This window comes from Octopus sinensis, linkage group LG2 (genome assembly GCF_006345805.1).
Source record: "Octopus sinensis linkage group LG2, ASM634580v1, whole genome shotgun sequence".
Classification (NCBI taxonomy): Eukaryota; Metazoa; Mollusca; class Cephalopoda; order Octopoda; family Octopodidae; genus Octopus; species Octopus sinensis.
The window spans coordinates 175,684,457-175,698,216 of record NC_042998.1 but is presented as its reverse complement, the minus strand read 5'-3'; positions in this window follow the sequence as shown (position 1 = coordinate 175,698,216).

Genomic DNA, 13,760 nt, shown 5'->3' with positions numbered 1-13,760 from the left:
TATATGCAATTCTTCTCACTTATTAAGATGCATTTATCAGAAAACATTCAACAAAATAGGTGGAAGCATGGCTGTGTGGTAAGAAGTTTGCTTCCCAACCACATGGTTCTGGGTTCAGTCCCACTGCTTGGCACCATGAGTGAGCAAGTGTCTCTTACTATAGTTCCAGTCTGACCACAGCCTTGTGAGTGGATTTGGTGGAAAGAAACTGAAAGAAGCCCATCATGTATGAGTGTGTCTGTATTTTTGTATCTGTTCATCCCCTGTCACCACTTGACAACCAGTGTTGGTGTGTTTACAACCCTGTAACTTAGCAGTTTGGCGAAAGAGATTGATAGAATAAGTACCAAACTTAGAGAAAAAAATAAGTATAGGAGTTGATTCATTCTACTAAAATTCTTCAAGGTGGTGCCCCAGCATGGCCTCACTCTAATGACTGAAACAAGTAAAAGATAAAAAATGTAAAAAAGGTGAAAGCATAGAACTCTTTTGCTTTTTTTAATTTTTTTTTGAAAAGTTTTGCATTCTAAGTGCAAATAAAAAATGTAAATGTTTCAAAACTTCATATTTAATTGAAAATATAAACTTTAAATAAGATTAAATCAATGAAAATAGAGTTTAGTATAATGCTTTTCTTTCAAGCACAGATACTCTTTCGGGAAGCCATACTTAACCCTTCTGAAATCTACAAGTTTCCCACCCCTAGATTACAACAGACATAGACTTAGGTCTGTGATGAGCTCTAGCACTCCGAAAGCTAGAGCTTAAACCAGTTTTCATGGCATATAAGCAACTGAGATTACAATACTGCTTTTTGAATGAAACATCAGTTCATTGCATGGTTAACTTCCCGGCTATTGCTAGAATTCATTTACAGCTGAGTGAAATGAAGTGTTTTATTCAACAATACAATGCTTTGCCTGTCCAGAAATTAAAATCATGAGTGAATCCTAACCACTAGACCATGAGCCTGCATAGCATAAATGAAACAAAAAAAAAAAAAAACTTCAAATACCATTTAGCATCTGCTGACAGAGTCCAGTTTAAGACCAAAGTAATGTAAGGTAATAGTTTGATGTTGTTTACTTCCATGTCAAAGGCTGTGAGCATGCTGAACAAAATTCTTTGTGGCATTTCTTCCAGCTTCATATTCTGAGTTCAAATTCTACCAAGGTCATTTTGCCTTTCACCTTTTCAGGGTCAATAAAATAAAGTACCAGTTTATCACTGAGGTCAATGTAATCTACTAGTCCCCTCCCCACAAATTTCAGGCCTTGTGCCTATGACAGAAAGGATTTACTTCCGTATCAGCATAGATCTGATTAAATGTATTCCAACTATGACCATCCCATATTTTACTCAAGCATAATTTATATAGGACTACATTATCCTGTGTTCTTCCTTCTTTAAAATGGTAGGGTATGATTTGAGGAAAATCTTGCTGCAATTTCTAGCAGTCTGAATGACCTAACAGATAAGTGCTTCTCAGACTTTTTTAACTATCAACCTTTTTTATTTTACTCAGGTTTTTCAAGGCTTAAACCCTTGCCATGATTCAAAGCCCCACTCCCTGTCTGTTTTTAATGTACATACCTATAAAATCAGACCAGGGTAATTTAGTTCTGACCAGCCAGTATCACACTACTATAAGCAAATGAGGCATATTTTCAGTTTGGTTTACTTATTCACATTTTGAATTATTAATGATTTTGATGTTGTTAGTGTTACTGTCACACATGTGATTGTAACTAACAGGTAGTTTATCATAGTATTACATTTGAAATTTTTTTAAAGTTAATATAAACAAAAAAATTGTACAGGTGTATCTACTGTGCACCCCTACATCCCCCTTTATTCCTAGTACCCATATAAAATTTTCCAGTCCCCCAGGGCTCATATCACCTACTTTGAGAGGTACTGATATAGAAGTTTCATCATTGGCACATATACTTGACTGTAAATTGGACTGGCAGAAATGGTTGACTGTCAGGCAAAATGCCTGACATTATTTTACATCAGGCATTGAGCTTGCAGAAGTATTAGAATGTCAGAAAAATGCCTGGAAGCATTTATTCCTACCCTTTAAGTTATGAGTTCAATTCAAAGTCAACTCTACCTTTCATCCCTCCGTGGTCAATAATATAAAGTACTAGACAAGAACTGAGGGCCAATGTAACCATTTAACACTTCCCTTTAAAAATCACTACCCTTGTGCCAAAATATGGATCAATTATTTAGTTTAAAGTGACTTCAGACCCTACCACATATGATTTTGTCTTTCAGCCATCCTAGAATGATAAAATGTTTACCAGTAATCTACTGAGTCAATTGGATGGTAGGCTTAATCAGTTGCCCACCACCAGGTACTTTAGTTGACTATAATAGAGTCCAGTGTGGTATAGACATTCAGACCAGGACTCCAGCTTGATGATATCTTCCTCTGTTCCTCTCACCAATCTTGGACACCTGCTGACAAATCATTCAGCACTGCCTTCCTATCTGATTAAAAGATAGAGAAAAAAAAAACATTCCACAACATCCCTTCCTTACAAATGTGTGGCTGTGTACCAATGCAAGAAACCAAACTTTAATGTGAGTATTAGGGGCAATGAAAGCAATGATTTCACTGGATGAATTGTAATACAGTATTTACTTTCTTGCATCTTGGCTCTGAGTTCAAACCCAATCATTTTTGTGTGGAGTTCCATCTCTCCAGGAATGATAAAATAACTTGAGTAGATTCAACCAACATTCCTACACGATCAGAAGTTAACTGAGCCCATAGGGGCATCCAAAGGTAGTCACTCATCCTACTAGAAACAGCAGTTAAATCTCTTTTAAATTTAAAAAAAAAAAAGGTAACAGACTATGTGTGTTGATTTCAGAATAACAATTAAGTATTGATTGTTATATTGAAGAGACTAGATTTACTACTACATAATTGAAATGATGATGATGATGATGATGATGATGGCAGCAGCAGCAGTGGTGGTGGCATGTATTAATGGGAAGAAAAACGAGGAAAAAGGCAAAACTTAATGACAACTTCTCAAGCTTCTTACTTAATCAACTGTTGTTAACTGCCGAAATAACATTAATTAAGTATAATCTTATTAAGTGTTTGAAGCCCAAGAGTGCTCTAATCAACCAGATACACATCAGCTTTGCCATTGTCAACAATGTTCACTGGGACATAAGAATGTTGTTTATTTGCATTTTTTGTCTCTTGTTGCTGTTTAGCCACAGATCAGCCCTGATAAACCAAATACAATCCACCTGTGGCCACCCTATCCTTTTTCCTAAGTACAGTGCACTTAGAAGAAATACAATATCCAATATATTCATCCATTTTTAAAATTGTAGTATGTGATTTGAAGGCGATTTCATTGCTAGCTCAAGCAGATCAAGCAACCAGAGTCTCTATGTGATTTCTGGACTTGCTAAAAACAGCAGGCAATTTCTCTGAAATAGTCTATTTTAAATATTTTAAAAAATGACTAGTCCTAGATAATCCCCCCAAAAAATGGGATGGTCATACTTGGAATGCCTTTCCTCACAGTTTGACCATGGACAAAACAATAGGAGCTTTATTGGTTTTTTGTTTTTAGTTTTGCTTTTTCTTTTACAGGCATCCAGCCTGTGGCTATGCTGGGGCACTCTGTTATCATTGACAATGTTTAAAACAATGCTATTAAATCACAATATTCTCTCCCAAAGTAAACCACATCTAACACCGATCAAGTTTATATGCCAGTTTATCCTCCTCAAATCAGCTACAGATGATCGATCACTAACCAAAAGATCAAAACTTTATATCCTGATAAAGGCACTACATTTGTATTTCTGGAATTGATTTAATCAACTACACTCCCCTCCCAAATTCCTAAACATATACTAATATTAGTAATCGCTATTATGATGGATTCAGCATTAGTGTTAGACAAAATGCCTGACTTCTCTTTATAAGTTCAACCCCTGTCATAGCTAACTTTCCTTTTCATCCTTTTGGGATAGATAAAATAAAGTACTAGTTCTTTAATTAAAATTCTTTTATTCTTTTATTTGTTTTATATATGACAGGCTTCTTTCTGTTTCCATCTACCAAATCTACTCACAAGGCTTTGGTTATTATATTTTAAAAATTCTTTGAAATTCTTAATTATTTTCAAAATTAAAATAAACTTAAGATGTAATCTAGCAGTTCAACAAATAGAAATTGATAAAAAATGTCCCAGAAAAAGAAGCACTAGGGTTGATATGATCAACTCTAGCCTTAAAGACTGCTCTAGTATGACAACAGTTCAAACACGAAACCAGAATACAAGAATGTATTTACTCTTTTACTCTTTTACTTGTTTCAGTCATTTGACTGCAGCCTTGCTGGAGCACCACCTTTAGTCGAGCAAATCGACCCCAGAACTTATTCTTTGGAAGCCCAGTACTTATTCTATCAGTCTCTTTTGCTGAACCGCTAAGTTAAGGGGACGTAAACACACCAGCATCAGTTGTCAAGCGATGTTGGGGGACAAATACAGACACACAAACACACACACACATATATATATATACGATGGGCTTCTTTTCAGTTTCCGTCTACCAAATCCACTCACAAGGCTTTGGTCGGCCCGAGGCTATAGTAGAAGACACTTGCCCAAGGTGCCACACAGTAGGACTGAACCCGGAACCATGTGGTTGGTTAGCAAGCTACTTACCACAGGATTATTTTCACAAAGAATTTTAAAAGCAGAGAGAACTAATGAATGAGGAAACAAGGGGACACTTGATTTAAATGGTCCAATCTCCAAATTTATAAACTATTTAATCCTTAGATCAACTAAAATCAGAAGTTCTTCATGGGTAGAAGCTCTTCCTGTCTTGCAAATCTTGACAAACTCAAAAGTGCTGGTAACATGAAAAAAAAAAAGCCCTCAGTAGACACTGTAAAGTAGTTGGTGTAAAGAAGAGCATCCAGCCATAGAAGCCATACTAAAGCTGGCATAGAGCATGATTCAGCCCTGCAGCTCACATGACCCGATTAAATCACCCAACCCATGCCAGCATGGAAAACAGGCATTAAATGATGATGACATATGTATGTGTGTATATGTCTTTATGTTTGTGTTTGACCACACACTGCTTAACAATTGACATTGGTTTGTTTACATCCCTGAAACTTAGCAGCCCATGAATGAAACCAATAGACTAAGTGCCAAACTAAAAATATAAGCCTTTCTATTATAGGCACAAGGCCTGAAATTTTGGAGGGGATGGAGAGGCTAGCTGATTACATCAACCCCAATGTTTCACTGATACTTAATTTATTGACCCCAAAAGCATGAAAGGTAAAGCTAACCTTGGCAGAATTTGAACTTGGAATGTAAAGATAGACGAAATGCTGCAAAGCATTTTGCCCGGCATGCTAATAATTCTGCCAGCTCACTGTCTTCTTAATAATAATAATAATAATAATAATAATAGTCATGATGGTATACTGGGCTTCGTATATTTTACCCCAGTGTCACTTTGATGGCATGCACTGCTCTATCACTCAATAATAATAATAATCATCATCATCATCATCGTTATTTAGCATCTGCTTTCCATGCTAGCATGGGTTGGATGGTTCAACTGGGGTCTGGGAAGCCAGAAGGCTGCACCAGGCCCAGTCTGATCTGGCAATGTTTCTACAGCTGGATGCCCTTCCTAACACCAACCACTCCGTGAGTGTAGTGGGTGCTTTTTACGTGCCACCGATACAGGTGCCAGACAAGGCTGGCAACAGCCACAAACGGATGGTGCTTTTTACGTGCCACCGGCACGAGGCCAGTCGGGGCGGCACTGGTATCACAGCTGCAATTTCCATTGATGTTGATCGATTTCGATTATAATAATAATAATAATAATAATAATATAATAATAATAATAGTCATGATGGGTATACTGGGCTTCGTATATTTTACCCCAGTGTCACTTTGATGGCATGCACTGCTCTATCACTCAATAATAATAATAATCATCATCATCATCATCGTTATTTAGCATCTGCTTTCCATGCTAGCATGGGTTGGATGGTTCAACTGGGGTCTGGGAACCAGAAGGCTGCACCAGCCCAGTCTGATCTGGCAATGTTTCTACAGCTGGATGCCCTTCCTAACACCAACCACTCCGTGAGTGTAGTGGGTGCTTTTTACGTGCCACCGATACAGGTGCCAGACAAGGCTGGCAACAGCCACAAACGGATGGTGCTTTTTACGTGCCACCGGCACGAGGCCAGTCGGGGCGGCACTGGTATCACAGCTGCAATTTCCATTGATGTTGATCGATTTCGATTATAATAATAATAATAATAATAATAATAATAATAATAAAGTAAAAAAACTAATATGAACTCGGGTTAATTTGTTTGACTAAATCCATCATAGTGGTACCCCAGCATGTACCCTGGCACCATGCAATCCAATGACTGAAACAAGTAAAAAGGTAAAAGCTAAAAGATGAGTACAGATAACAAATATGTTTTTAATGAATCAGCAAGAGAGTTTCTATGCAATTATTCGAAAAGCAGTTAAATCTCTTTCACTCTTTAGAAGCATCATTATTTAGTGTCCATTAAGATGGCGAGCTGGCAGAATCATTAGTGTGCCAGACAAAATGCTTAGCAGTTCAAATTCCGCCAAGGTCAAGTTTGCCTTTTATCCTTCCGGGGTCAATGAATTAAGTACCAGTTATGTACTGATTTCGATCTAATCAAATGGCCCCTCCTAAAAAATTTCTGGCCTTGTGCCTCGAGTAGAAAAGAATTAAGTGCCAGTAATGTACTAGGATTGATCTAATTGACTGCTCCCATCCACCAAAATTTCAGGCATAGTGCCAATAGTGGAAAGGACTATTTAATGTCCATTTTCCCATGCTAAAAAGAGTTGGACAGTTTGACAGGATTTGATGAGCCCAAAGATCGTACTGTACTCAAGTGTCTGCTTTGGCATGGTTTCTATGGCTGGGTGTCCTTCCTAACACCAACCACTTTACAGTGTGTACTGCATTTAAATATATACTCTTTTACTTGTTTCAGTCATTTGACTGCGGCCATGCTGGAGCACCGCCTTTAATCGAGCAACTCGACCCTGGGACTTATTCTTTTGTAAGCCCAGTACTTATTCTATCAGTCTCTTTTGCTGAACCGCTAAGTAACGGGGACATAAACACACCAGCATCGGTTGTCAAGCAATGCTAGGGGGACAAACACAAACACACACACATATATATATATATATACATAAATACGACGGGCTTCTTTCAGTTTCCGTCTACCAAATCCACTCACAAGGCTTTGGTCGGCCCGAGGCTATAGTAGAAGACACTTGCCCAAGATGCCATGCAGTGGGACTGAACCCAGAACCATGTGGTTGGTAAACAAGTTACTTACCACACAGCCACTCCTACACCTATATATTTATTTCAATATAATTTCATGATATTATTCACCTCGTTTTCTTTTAATATCGACCGACAATATAACACTGGCAGCAGGTGCTAATTTACAATAAGTGGTTAATTGTAATGAGAACAAGTAACAGTTAATTGCTGGAACAATTCATTGGCAATTATCTAAATTTGCTAAACAGATAAAAAAAAAAATTAAATAAATGTCAATAAAACGTTTAATGAGGTTAGTTTTTTTGTTAAGATAAAGAAATTAATAGTAAAGCAAAATAACTGGAACGTAATCTACATTTTAATTTAAATAAGATAGTGAAAAAAACTGGGAATCTTCAAAGTTATTATGTGTAATAAAAACAGAAAATATAAAACAGCTTTAAATTTTTTTAACACAAAACATAATAAAATAAAATAAATTAATGAATAGTTATTTCTAAAGATTATACTAAACAAGGATCTTTTCAGTTTGAACGGCAGTTTTTTCTACTGGTGTCATATGAAATTGTCACCCATAATTATGACCCTAGTATCGATCTATTGCATTTCAATCTATTTTAGGGTTAGAGTTAGGGTTAGGGTTAGGGGAGGGGGAAGGGTATCTTTTTTTCTTCACAAATGTAAATAAACCCAATCTGTTTCTTAAACGAGGGACATATTCATACGGCACAGAATGTTTTTTAGCTCAATAGAAGTCATTGATTGGTTGAAATTGCAGAAATTGAAGAAAAAAAACAACAAATATCTTACAAACTATAGAATTTTCTCAATAAAGCCAAGAGAAAAAGATGTTTTATAAACACATTCTACCAGTATATGAAGTTTAAAACTTTTTAGTTACCTAGAAATTATGTTAAAAACTGCAGTTCAAACCGAAAAGATCCCTAAACAAATGACATACAAGAGCTATAAAGTAATGAAATACATACAGAATCCTGAATTTCTCAGCCCAATATATGTAATGATCTCATCATGTGATAGGGACTCCCTTGATAGTTTCATTTTCATAGAATGGATCTAGTACAAATTAGCAATAGGGAAACCATTCTCCCCCAAGCCGTATTCACAGGAGTTGAACCAAGCACTCCAGGTCAACAAAACACTAAGTAATTTAATAGAGTTGTCACTGCTAACAGTGATCATTTATGTCCATCCTGTGATTCCTAGTTACACCTAAGTGAACTGGGCTATTTTAGTTGAGTCTTTTGGTCACAGACACAATGTAGTGATGGTGACAGGATATTCACACCAGCCCTTTTTAGCTGATGTTTGGTGGTTTGCAGGTTAAACCATTTCACACATGCAATGTAATATCTTTAAGTGTGAAATCAGGATCAAGAGGTTTACTGTTAAATGAGCAAGATCTCTTGACGGCAACTACAGAAATGTGAAATAAACAAGTAGTATCTACCAACGTTACAAAGACATTTTATCTGGTCAACAGTTACCACCTGTTTAATATCCTTATCAAGAAATGCTGACATTCGAAGCTGTCAGCATAATCAAATCTAACACATGGACATGGGACACAGTCCAACAATCCTAAAATGTATCATCATCATCATTGTTCGACCGTGGTCGAGACAATGGAATTTATCATGCTACGCCAGACTTCACGGTCCATCATGGCATTACGGAGGTCCTGTTGCTGGATGCCTGTATCCCTGGAGATTACATCAGGGTAGGAGAGTGTGCGCCCTTTGGTATTGCGAGTAGATGGCTTCCAGAGGAGAAGAGTAGAAATTACTTCTTTTTCAGCTCTACAACAATGTCCAGCAAACTGGACTCTCCTACCTTTCACAAGAGATGACACAGGTGATAGTTTCCCATATATTTGCATTTTGGTTGGATGGCGCCTCCACGAGAGATTTTGAGCTCTCATAAGGAGGCGAGTGTAGGTTCCATCCAACCGCCTCTCAAGCTTCTTTGATAACGTCCAGGTTTCTGAGCCATATAGTAGAATTGGTTCGACTGTGGCTTTGAAGATTTCAAGTATGAAGTCTCTACTTAGATTTGATGACCAGATCTTATGCATGTCATTACAGGCTGACCAGGCCATACCCTTTCTAGTTAGAAAGTCTTTTCCAGATGATGATATGTATGATTTATAAAATGTATATTTGGCTTATTAACTGAAATATCTACCACTACTCAGAAGAATAGTAGAACATTTTTCAATTTCTGTTTCAGAAACAAAAGTATGCAACCTATCTGAAGGTGGCGACGTTGGCTATCCCAGAGAACATGATTTCAATTAGTAGTTTTCTTCAAAGCTTCAAAAGATAATCAACTGACCAATATAATACATAAGGATATCAAGACACATCATTAATCTTTAATATCTGGAAACTGGAAGTTCTTTATTCATCATCATTGCTGTCGTCGTTTAACGTCCGCTTTCCATGCTGGCATGGGTTGGACGGTTTGACTGAGGGCTGGTGAGCCAGAAGGCTGCACCAGGCTCCAATCCGATCTGGCAATGTTTCTACAGCTGGATGCCCTTCCTAATGCCAACCACTATACAAGAGTGTAGTGGGTGCTTTTACATGCCACCGGCACGAGGGCCAGTCAGGCAGTACTGGCAACGGCCACACTCAGATGGTGCTTTTTATGTGCCACCTGCACAGGAGCCAGTCCAGTGGCACTGGCAACGACCTCGCTTTGAATGTTTTTCACGTGCCACCAGCACAGGTGCTAGTAAGGCAATGCAGATAACGATCACGCTCAAATGGCGTTTTTTAATGTGCCATTGGCATGGAGGCCAGCTTGTTGCTCTGGCAACAATCTCACTCGTATGATACTCTTAACGCTCCGCTAGCACGGATGCCAGTCATTGAATTTGATTTTGATTTCGCTTTTACTTGCCTCAACAAGTCTTCGCAAGCAGAGTTTAGTGTCCAATGAAGGAAAGGCATGCATAAGTGGACTGGTTACACCCCTGGCATAGGCCACAATATATATATATATATATATATATATATAATAATAAATATTAGGGAATAAATCCAAATTTACAGGGAAAAAAATCAGATTTAGGATTAAATCCAATTTTATAGTAAAATATTATAAAATATTATTAGAGACAAAACCACTATTTTGCAAAACAAACAAGAAAGACTTAATCAATACATAAAATTTTAATAAATAGTCAATAAAACCGCCACTACAATTGTTTCTTGTCTTGATCGACAATCTTCAGGTGGACTTCAATAAGTCAGTTTCAAATTTGAAACTGACTTATTGAAGTCCACCTGAAGATTGTCGATCAAGACAAGAAACAATTGTAGTGGCGGTTTTATTGACTATTTATTAAAATTTTATGTATTGATTAAGTCTTTCCTTGTTTGTTTTGCAAAATAGTGGTTTTGTCTCTAATAATATTTTATATATATATATATATATATATATATATATATATATATGTACATGAGTGTGTGATACTGTTTCCTTGCCTTGACATTGTGGCCTTTACCAGAGGTGTAGCCAGCCCATTTATGCGTACCTTTCCTTCTTTGGACACAAAACTCTGCTTGCAAGGACCTGTTGAGGCAAGTGAAATCGAAATCGAACCAAATATGACAACTGGCATCCGTGTAAGTGGAGTACTAACAGCTCCATTCGAGCGGGATCACTGCCAGAGCATCTGTCTGGCTTCCGCGCCGGTGGCACATAAAAAGCAGCATTTGAGCATGATCATTACCAGCGTCGCCTTACTGACATGTAAACAAAATATTCGAGCGAGGTCATTGCCAGTGCCGCTGGACTGACTCCTGTGCAGGTGGCACGTAAAAAACATCATTTGAGCGTGGCCGTTGCCAGTACCGCCAGACTGGCCCTCACGTCGGTGGCACATAAAAGCACCCACTACACTCTCGGAGTGGTTGGCGTTAGGAAGGGCATCCAGCTGTAGAAACTCTGCCAAATCAGATTGGAGTCTGGTGCAGCCATCTGGTTTGCTGGTCCTCAGTCAAATAGTCCAACCCATGCTAGCATGGAAAGCAGACATTAAATGATGATGATAATGATGATATATATATATATATATACATACATACATTCATACAGTAGGCTTTTCCCTGGTTCTGGGTTAGGATTATAGTAGAAGACACTTGCTGAAGGTGCCATACAGTGGGACTGAACTCAAAACTGTGGCTGAGATGCAAACTTTATACCACACATTTTTTTTAAATTACAAGAGTATGATTTGAATGAGATTTGACTGCTATTTGTTGTAAGTTGAACAATGACATTAAAGCTACCAAACTGATTTGACACTAATTTGTGTGCATTTTAATGGTAGATATTTTACTGACCTAGATGGATGAAAGATAATGTAAGCTTGTTGTAACAAAGTTTAAACAAAATTTTCTACCATTCGTAAAAATTCAAGTTCAGACTTGTACAACTCAACCTGCTAGAAACTGCAGTCCTCAAATCACACCATCTTAAGTAAGGAATACCACATTGTACAATGCAGTCCATCATCATCATTTAACATCCACCTTTCTATAGTCAGACAGAAATTGAGGTAAATTTTCAACAGCAAATGTCAACTTTCCTGACAGCAACTCTAATCCATTTTCTAACAAGGTAATGATTTTCCTGCAAAACTGGGAATAAACTTGTTTGTATGACAGTGATATTCATTTAAGACCACCACATGATGTCAAGACAAAGGTACACACACACATTGGGCTTCTTTCAGTTTTCACATACAAAATCCACACATGGCTTGTGCGGAGTTATAGTAAAAGACACTTGCTCAAGGTACTGTGCAATAGGACTGAACCCTTAACCACATGGTTGGACAGCAAGCTTCTTTACCACACATCCAACTCAGTGCCTCCAAAGCCACATGTCTGCTATACAAAAAGTAAGGATGGGCATGACTAGAATGGCTTTGATAATGGGTCTCTTTGATCAAGGATGAATTGAGCTAAGCATTATCCCCAAAATACCAATTACATGACATGTATGTGGATTTTTAAATTCAAGATTAAAATACTAAATACATTTAAAAATAAAAGGTTTCCGTAAAATGTCTTGCAAGGCCAGTTTTGGTGTGCAGGGAGACAGTCAACTGAAATAATTCCCAATACCTTTTTTATACACTTCTGAAAATATTCAGCTATCAAGATATTCAACTAGATACAATGAAAGCTTTAGCCATGCTTTCCACAGTCTGCACTGATTCCAACAACTTGCTTTGGAATTATTAATGGGTTCTTTATAAACACACACACATTGAAAATTTTAAGGAAAAGGTATTGAATTAAATGACATCCACATATTTCTATATTTTCTACAAGAGGTATTTGGGAACTCAGTTTGCTAAAAACCTAACACTATACAAGATCTAATTAAATTTTTTTTAAATCCCTGAATTAAATTATAATAATAGTAACGATATGTTGGAATATAGTGTTGGGTTACTGAGTCTAGCCCATATCATCAATTCAAACAATTGCGGCTGGTTCATCATGCATCTTAGTTAAGTTAATTTTTTAGCTCAAAAAGCAAAAAGCAAGGCCATGTAGGGGGACATGGAATTATGTACAGGGAGGGTGTTCATCCAAAGAGTTCAGGCTATTTCTGGTCAAGAGAGACTTTGAACCGAGCGGTCGTCGGCATCTTCACTATCTCGTCCGGCAGCTTATTCCACGGATCCGCAACCCGGACGGAGAAAGCCCTTCTCCTTCGATTGGCTGTCTGGATTAGGTATCACCAGATATACCCAAAGATAGTAGTTATATATTTGATACCAAGAAATTGGTGAGAAGGGTCAGGCTGCTTGAATCATTAAATCATCTGCCATTCATTTTCATTAGGTAACAATTAAATTTATACACAATCAGGAAATATTCTACAATATTTAACAGAATCAAATCTCATAGGCGCAGGAGTGGCTGTGTGGTAAGTAGCTTGCTAACCAACCACATGGTTCCGGGTTCAGTCCCACTGCATGACACCTTGGGCAAGTGTCTTCTACTATAGCCTGGGGCCAACCTAAGCCTCGTGAGTGGATTTGGTAGACGGAAACTGAAAGAAGCCCGTCGTATATATGTATGTATATAATATATATATATATATATATATATATATATATGCGCGTGTTTGTGTTTGTCCCCCTAGCATTGCCTGACAACCGATGCTGGTGTGTTTACGTCCCCGTCACTTAGCGGTTCGGCAAAAGAGACCGATAGAATAAGTACTGGGCTTACAAAGAATAAGTTCCGGAGTCGATTTGCTCGACTAAAAAGGCGGTGCTCCAGCATGGCCGCAGTCAAATGACTGAAACAAGTAAAAGAGTAATGAGTAAGAGT